General features: G+C 42.1%; 1 long non-coding RNA gene across 1 annotated transcript; it reads left to right on the top strand.

The window, feature by feature from the left end:
• The first annotated feature begins 695 nt into the window (after positions 1-695).
• On the top strand, positions 696-5,565 carry LOC142054629 (uncharacterized). Its single transcript, XR_012659625.1, has 4 exons — positions 696-907; positions 1,341-1,428; positions 4,163-4,254; positions 4,608-5,565. It is a non-coding gene; the product is annotated as an uncharacterized LOC142054629 (long non-coding RNA).
• The last annotated feature ends 2,700 nt before the right edge of the window (positions 5,566-8,265 follow it).

Genomic DNA, 8,265 nt, shown 5'->3' with positions numbered 1-8,265 from the left:
TCTTTCTCTTAATCAGCTTACTAAACTCCCTTTCTGATGGAAAGTCTGTAGCAAACTGAATCCAGGTAAAGGCCAATGAGCATGGTGGGAGTGCAGGGTCATCATACAAATAGTCCTTTGCCTTTTAGAGTTGGAAGTTTTTCATGGCCCTGGGGATCCTAGGCGTGTTTTTAGAAGGGAGGCTTCAAATTCATTCCTGACTCCTTTTTTGAGAGCAAACCACAATTATATGGGGAAAGTATAGCGTAGGTATTTGACTGCCAGGCACTGGAGAGAAGATCTGCAGGAACCCTTGTGTTTGTGTGGCTTGGGTTATTTAATCTGGAATGTCCTTTGACTCGATTCCCCTGTCCTCCTCTCCTCCAGCACACAGAAGAATGGGGCTCTTGGGGGACTTCCATCTCCCCTATGCAAGATTTTTCCTTCTGACACGTATGAGAAGTAGGAACAGAACTGCAGCAATAAGTAAATACCGATGTGATTAAGAACAAATGTAGGAAGCATTATTAATGATACACTGGAGAGAATGGAAGCGTGCTATGCCAGAAACACCATCAGGAACTGAATGGATATCAAGGGCTACATAGCCTGATGTTAAGGCAGCAGAAGGGGGCAAAGCAGTGATTTATTATGCAGCTGGATACTTCCTGTTTGATTAGTGGAGTTGTTTTGAACTAGAAGGACAGATCAGACTCAGGACTATGCAAGTAACCTACCTCTGTCAACAGGAACTGCCACGTTTTCTCTTGTTTTCATTATTCAGAACACCCCCTGCCCCGCCTTCCATCATGACTTCTATGCTCATGGAAAAACTTTAACAACCGGCAGCCTACCTGTCCTTGCTTTTAAGGCATTTTTGGGAAGACAGCTGGATTTCCTGGATGCCAAGCAAAACTGTGCTGTGCAGGTAGGAGACTGAGAGTTTGGTGATACAGGGGGGCTCTCACTCTTAAAAACACAGCTCTTTTCCAGCGTTTTTCCCATTTTTGCCACCAATGCATCTGATATACAACCACATGTGCAGTGCTTTACTGCAGTGAGTAATTATCTGACAACTCCTATTCTGAGTACTCATGCAACTGCGTGTAGATGGAGAAGGAAACAAGTCATTTGCATACAGAGCAAATATTTTGTCATCACCTGCTGTTCATCCTAATGAGATTTTGCCAGACTCATTAGAATGATTCCATGCTTCTTAATACCCACTGGGATTGCTTTATTACTTGATAGAGTCAACAGTTGGCATATGCCACAGTGTCTTTGTATTCAGCTCCCTTGAAACCTCTGAAGGCAGCTAAACAAAGGAAGTGAATAACCAGGGTTTTTCCTCTTTCTCCCAGGATGTCTTAACGCTGGCACCAGTGACTCGTAAGCATCATGGTTAAAGGGATCTCTTTATCAGCCCACTCCCACCAGCTTCTGAAGCCGGTAGGTATCTTTTCACTAGAGACCTGCTTGTCTCCGCAGGGCTGAAAGCAAGGGCCCTGGGGGTACCTTCTCCCTGCAGAGGACTGATAGGGATTTTTGTTTTTCTGCTTCCCCTGCTGGTTTTAAAAATCTTGTCTCTAAATCCATTGGTGGTGGGTATTTTCTCTCCTGTTACTCTATCAAAAAGCTATATAAACAGGAAAGAGCCCTAATACACAGACAGAGAAGTGATGAAATAATAATAAAAAAATTCAGCTGTTGATTAGCTTACTTCAATAAAAAGCTACAGAAGATTTGGGTGTGGGCCAGATATACATGGCCCTTTTTGTGCGTAAGTTTTCCATACAAGTTGGTGGTCGTGGGCAGAGTGCTATCAATTGCAGTAAAAACAAACCAAAAAATACAGAGAAGTACATTTTCTCTAGTCTGTCAGCTGTAATAATCCAAGGTGTTCCAATGGCATTAGATGGATGTAATTGGTTTGGGTGGTGCTTATAACAAGATGGAGCAAAAAAAAGTCCTGAAGTGTGATATTTAAGTTGACAGTGTCACTTTAAACAAATCCGCTCTAGATGATCTTTGCTTTGGGAGTCTACTTTTACAAACAGACCTTGCCAAGAGCCAGAGTAAACACTATGTTAATCTTAGATCAGCCTTTAATTTCTCCTACTTCCTTTCCCTTCCCTTTTGCTTTCTACTTCCTTCCAAGACAACAGTATTATAGACAATTTAAATCAGGCTTGTCCATAGCTGAACAACAAAAACACCAACAGAGAACAATGAGAATAGCAATAAACTCAACATAGTAATTATTTTCCCATCACACCAGCAATTACAAAAGCAAAGAAAGAACAACTGAGTGCTCTTAACCTGATATTGATCATTTAATTTTCTCATGCCATGTAATATTAAACAGGCTAATGCTACTACAGGGAACCCTGGCAACAATTAAGCGTAGCTGTGAAAAAGTCAGACTCATTGCAGGCTTGAGCAAAGGGGATAACTCACTGTTCATGCCGATGGTAATAATTATGTGCAACGGAAATAGTGAAACTAAAGACAGATTAATAGTTAGGCACGAATGCACCATTTCAGTGAGGTTCCTATCTGGCCCAGTTCCTGCCAGATTTGTGTTAATGTGATACACATTGCCTACTCAGAGCTCCTGCAAGGCCAACCTGTGGTCAATGGTTGGCATAGGCTAATCGGGAATTATAGCTTCTATCTACAAAGTGAAGAATGAACTTGGCAACAGGTTAACTCACAAGCATTACAACTCACGTTTTTCTTCCACACTGTGTGCTGAAACCTCATGGTAGCTAACACAGGAAGAGCCAAGTTTGAGGGTTTTGCTGTTGGGCTGTTTTTAAACTTGAATCACCAGTTGTTCATTGCATAGAGCATGTGCCTGTGTTTAGACCTGGAGATTTGGTTGCCAAAACCTAGGTGCTAGTTGGCTTGAGTATCCTACCTAGTCTAGCTGCTCTTCTTAGACACTGTTAATCTCCCATTAGTTTCAAATCATATCTGCCAGTCCTGTGCGAATACCTTAAATATAGGAGGATATCTCAAAAGAAGATGGATACCTACGTTTAGGCAACTGAGTTGCACCTCAGCATTTGGTTCCATGAACAGCTCTTCAGACGATGCCAACTGCACTGACTAGGTTTCAGTTGACTACATCGGGAGCGTAGACACCTGGCTCTTCTGTAGACACCAAGAGTATACTGGCCATTGGAGTTGTCCTGCAATAGTACGGTTGGCCTTCAGTTGCCTCTCCAGGTGGATATGTGCCTCCTGTAGATACTGTGTGGTACCTGTGAGCACAGCCTGAATAGCCTGAAATAGCCCAGCCTCAGCTATCTCACAGCATCTCAGATGGCTCTTGATATCTGTGCGTGAGCAACTTAACTGACCTGAAGGAGTATATCTCAACTGTCTCCAAACAAGGTGGCCTTCCAGTGCTGGCCTTGGGCTTTACACCATGAATGATGAACAAGTCTGCTTATGAGAGCAAATCCAGACCTGTGTTTAACTGGGAGCACAAATAAAACCACAGAGTCCCCATGGGAGGAGAAAGAATGGTGAACAGACATTGTGGGGTGAGGTTTTCTTCTCCATGCTTTCATGGTGGGTGCAGCAGCGGTTCCTCAGAAGCATTCTTGCTGTAAGAATGCTGTCAGATACAGAGGAAGCACCGAATTTGAACCATATGTGGGGGCCCTGCACAATGCAATCCCATTTACGGCTCCATTCATTTTAGTTTCTGTTATTTCATGTCGTACCACTTTAATCTTTCTAGGAAAATTATCATCGAAGTCCTACCCAAATTAGCAAAACGTTGAGTTTTTCCTTTCCTGATTTATGTCAAGGAAGAGTGTTTTGATTCAGACAGGTTAAGAAACTCCACTTCAAACCTTCCTTTACTTCTGCAATACTTTAAAGAGAGTTCAGAATGCTTGGATGGGTTTGCTTTTGTTTCCATTTCCTGAGGGAAGTTGGAATCGTTGACGTGTGCAGTATTTCTGACCATCACCAAATCCTCTAGCCACTGAAAGGAATGAAGGAGAGAGAGGGTATATGAGGGGGTCAGATAATCAGACATTCCCTCCAGGAAAGGATCATTAGTGAAAGAGAAACAGATTCTGATGATGAATGCATGGTCTTGTACGGGGCAAGCATGGAAAATTCTGACACTGAAATTTTATATTACTCCTTTTATTTTTCCATATAGATCCCATCATTGGAATTCTGTGGTTTTCATGATAACCTAAAACCAAAGAAGCCAGAAGAATAGAATTTACCAGTGGCACAAAACCTGGGCAGGTATAGAAAAGCATGACCTCTAGGAATGCCTGCAAATGCAGAACCTGCCTGTGGAAAAAAGAAAAATAATGCAAGTGGAAATATTTTTTCCTTTAAATTAGAATTTGGTTTATTTTTAAAATAAGCCTATCTAAAGTTGTGATTAATATATGCTAAAGCCTAATTTGCCACATTTAATCCAACAATTTGAGTTATAATGAAAGAATATTTTTTGTACTAAGTACTCTAAGTTCACTTAGCAAGTTTTGAGGAAAGGCAAAAAATACCGAATTTGTGAAAGTCATTGACTAATCAGAATCTATGGGCGTGCTCAGCTGGCTTTTGAAGCAAAACCGTTTGCTTTGTTTGTTCAGCTCACATATCCCCCACATTATCTGTGGTACTGCAACAAGGACATTCTGGATCATAGCAATAATAACGACAATAGTAGAAGCTGATAGCCAGAGTGTGTCCTCCAGAAGAGATTACACTCCAGAGTGTGTGGCACGGGACACTTGGACAGTTCCGCAGGGGGCTAGGCTGGGCCCCGCAGAGTTCAGTAGATAAAGCTCAGGACTGCACAAACACAATTATACACCTCCCGAACCCTCCCTGACCTTAAAATCCTTAGGCTGCCTTCACCTGGCACTGCACCTGAACGATAAACCACGCTGTACTGAGCCACCTTGGGTCTCTACATCCATGGCACAGTTAATGTACAGTCCAGATATCCATGCAGACCATGGATATTTGACGGATGAAGTTCAGTCCAATATGTTACTCATCTCCAGCTGAAAGTATATTTAAGCATTGGAGAACTAGGAGAACTTGTTTCCCTCTTCTAGTCTCTGGGGCGAGACAAAGAGCTATATTCATCTAAAATCTTGAAAATCCAGGTGACCAGATCAATTCAATCACCTCATTTTCACAAATGCATCCTTTTTAATAAATGTATTTTAGGAATTCTCTCCTTTTCACTTTTTATTTAATTCCACTTTCTGTGGGAGTAGAATCTGACATATATTGAATAATAAAGAAAGGGAAGTGGATCACCCACTCTTTGCTGCTCTAATAAAAATGATAAAAGTTACATTTCCAAATAAACATATGTTAAGCTACATGACTGTTTAAATCAGGGACCTCCCTTGATGTGTATCCTCCAGTACCTCTTATGCTTCTGGTTAACATTAACAAAAAGAAAAACAAAAGTAGTTTAAAGGAGCCATACCTTATTTAAGAGATGTAATTTAGTGTTTACCAAGCAATGAGAATATGTGCTTCTTAAAGAAAACAAACATGAATGCAAAACAAGATTAAAATAGCTACTACAGACCAAGGTTCCTTGCCTGATGATTTAAAACATGCTCACGTTTATATATCTTATTGTAAACCTATTCATTCTGAAAGCAATCCATATAGGTTCAATCACAGGATGTCTTTATTACACCTGCTGCCTTATTTGGAGCAATGGATGGTCTTGTCAGTCTTGCACATCTCTATTACCTATCATTGGATGGAGAAAACTATCTCCATCCAATGTGACATTTCAGGAAAGAAGGTTCTATATAGGCTCCTTATTCACCAGTCATCCAATATTCTCTACCTCCCAGTTCAACCCTTCTGCACAACAGAAGAACAGGAGAGTCTCCAATGAGACTTTCCATCACTGTCGTCCCTTTCTTTTTTGTCCAGGGGAAAAAAAATTTAAAGCAACCTCACATGAGATCATTCATGCTTCCTTCCAAAGGAGATATCTATCTTCCACTTAAAGCTTATCCTTATTATTTAATTGTTGCTTTATGCAAGAAAATTCTCTCAATATAACCCAGTATCAGATCTCACCCTGCTTTGAACATGATAAAATCCCTTGAGAGGGATTGGTCCTATCTCCATCTGAACCCTGCAAGGATCCTGGACTTCTTCCAGTTCAGCATCTAGTTGGCATGTAAAATGGAATCAGCACTAGTGACAGCGATGAATGGTCTGCTCTTGGCTATTGCCTGCAATCACGCTGCTGGATACCCCTACAGCATTTGATTGCATAAACCATGAAATCCTTTTGTCCACATTAAGGATGTTTGGTCAGCATTACCAGATCCAAATAACAACCTCTACAGAGGAAACTGGTAAACTTGTGCCCAAAGCAAGCAGACACTGTGCAGAGAAAGTCCATCCATTAAATGAACTCACCGCTTTCTCAGAACTATGGCAATCACAGTTGTGGAATTATTTAAACTCAATTAATGATTTAAAAAAAAAAAAAAGAGAAAAAGAACTCAACAGATACTTTTGGCAGCTACTGTACGTAATTGAAATTATACAAGCAATTAAAAGGCAATTATAATCAGCAAGTGGGAGAGTTGTGGGAAAATGAGATGTGGAAAGACAGCAAGACTGTAGATAATTCATTCTGTCTTAAACAGTTGCTTGTCTCAGTGGGTTCCTTCAGCCAGAGATAAGCTGAATGGCAATGTAGCGCTTGGCAGGAAGAGAAGCCACCAGCTCCCCAAACCAGGTGAGTTTCAAGGATGTGAACACTTGGGAGAGCCCCAGGTGCAGCAGGCAGGAAAGGCCAGAGCCACGCTATGAGGACCTCACCTTCTTGGTGGTGGCCATGGTATCCTCAAAACCCAGTTGCTCCCAAGCTAAATCCTGTTGTCCCCAAGCTATTCTCCATTTTTATACCAGGTTCTCCCTTTCCTTCCCTCCTTCACGATGCCATGGGCAAGGAAAGCTTGAACCAGAGCTTTCTCCCAAAGGCTGTGCTGTATTTTCAAACCCATCTGATGTCTATTGTGAAGCAAGTCCACCCCCCGACAACTGCCTGAAGGCTGGGGAGAACTTTGTTAGGAAAGGGGAACAAACAAGCAAACAGAGACAAGCCCTTCCCCTTTCTGCAAGTAATACTTTTTTATCATCACATGTATTTTGGAGCCTCAAAAAGCCACATGAAAGAGATGGCTCATTTCTGCATGCCAGGTTTACCTCTCCCCTGCACAAGCTGTGTGCTTGCCGGTGCAGTCAGCAACACTGCAGTCCCGCTGGCAGAGAAGGCTATGCCTGAATGCAGTCTGATGCAAGGACATCATCTTCCCTGAAGGGTGTGAAAAATGCATCATGACCCATGCACGTCCCCTTGAAAACCAGGGTAGGGGACAGGAAAAAACTTTCAGTAGGAAATTATCAAAATCGGAGCAGGAGAAGGAATCTGAGTTCTATCAAAGTTGGTGGGTTTTTTCATACCCTGCACATCTCACGTTACAGGCACTATTTGTCAGTAGCTTGAGGCAGCCATTTTAATAAAAAAAAATAGGCAAAGTTTAGGGCAGACATAGAGAAAGAGGTGCATGTGTGTGCATGCTTTCACCGGTGCTGTTGCTGACAAACTGAGTTGATAAAGTACATTTCTTGCTTGAGGGGACCCAACTCTCCCTGCCTTTGCCACTGCAGAAAGAAAATGTAAAACACATCTACAAAGCCACAATAAAAACATGTTAATGTGTCAGGGGTGCTTTTTCTGCACTTCAGACTCTGAGAATCTGCCTGCAAAAACCTTTCAGTAACTTGTGCATGAAGGTTCACAGATGCCAGTTAACCCCAGTTGACATCAGAGGGGGTTAAGGATGAAAAAATCCCAGATGTAATCCTGGTTGTAAACCTGTCTGTTTAATTTGGTCCTGGATGCCTAAGCAGGTGTGCCAGGTTTGAATTTTTGGGGGTTGGTTTTGGCGTTGGTTTTTTTTTTTTGGTTCTTCTGGGCTTGGCTCAAATGCCTCTATTTCAGAAGGGTCCCATCTTGCCTGCTCCTCCACCACACCAGTTTCTTTTCTCATCATTTCTCAAGCCCATCTCTTCAGGGTGTCCTCTGTGGAGAGAAGGAATATCTAATTCCTGCTTGTTGGGCTAGGTGTGTGGAAAGGTGTTTTTCTTTTCTCCTGTAGAAAATCAGCAAGCCTGTGCAGTGAAAACCAGTTTGCTGCAATTAGATAGCAGGCGACACACCAGAAGGCAGAGGCTTTCTGGGCAAAGCTT

Source organism: Phalacrocorax aristotelis, chromosome 1 (assembly GCF_949628215.1).
Source record: "Phalacrocorax aristotelis chromosome 1, bGulAri2.1, whole genome shotgun sequence".
NCBI classification, from domain to species: Eukaryota; Metazoa; Chordata; class Aves; order Suliformes; family Phalacrocoracidae; genus Phalacrocorax; species Phalacrocorax aristotelis.
Note: the sequence above shows the minus strand (reverse complement) of the source record. Positions and strands in the feature narration are given on the sequence as shown.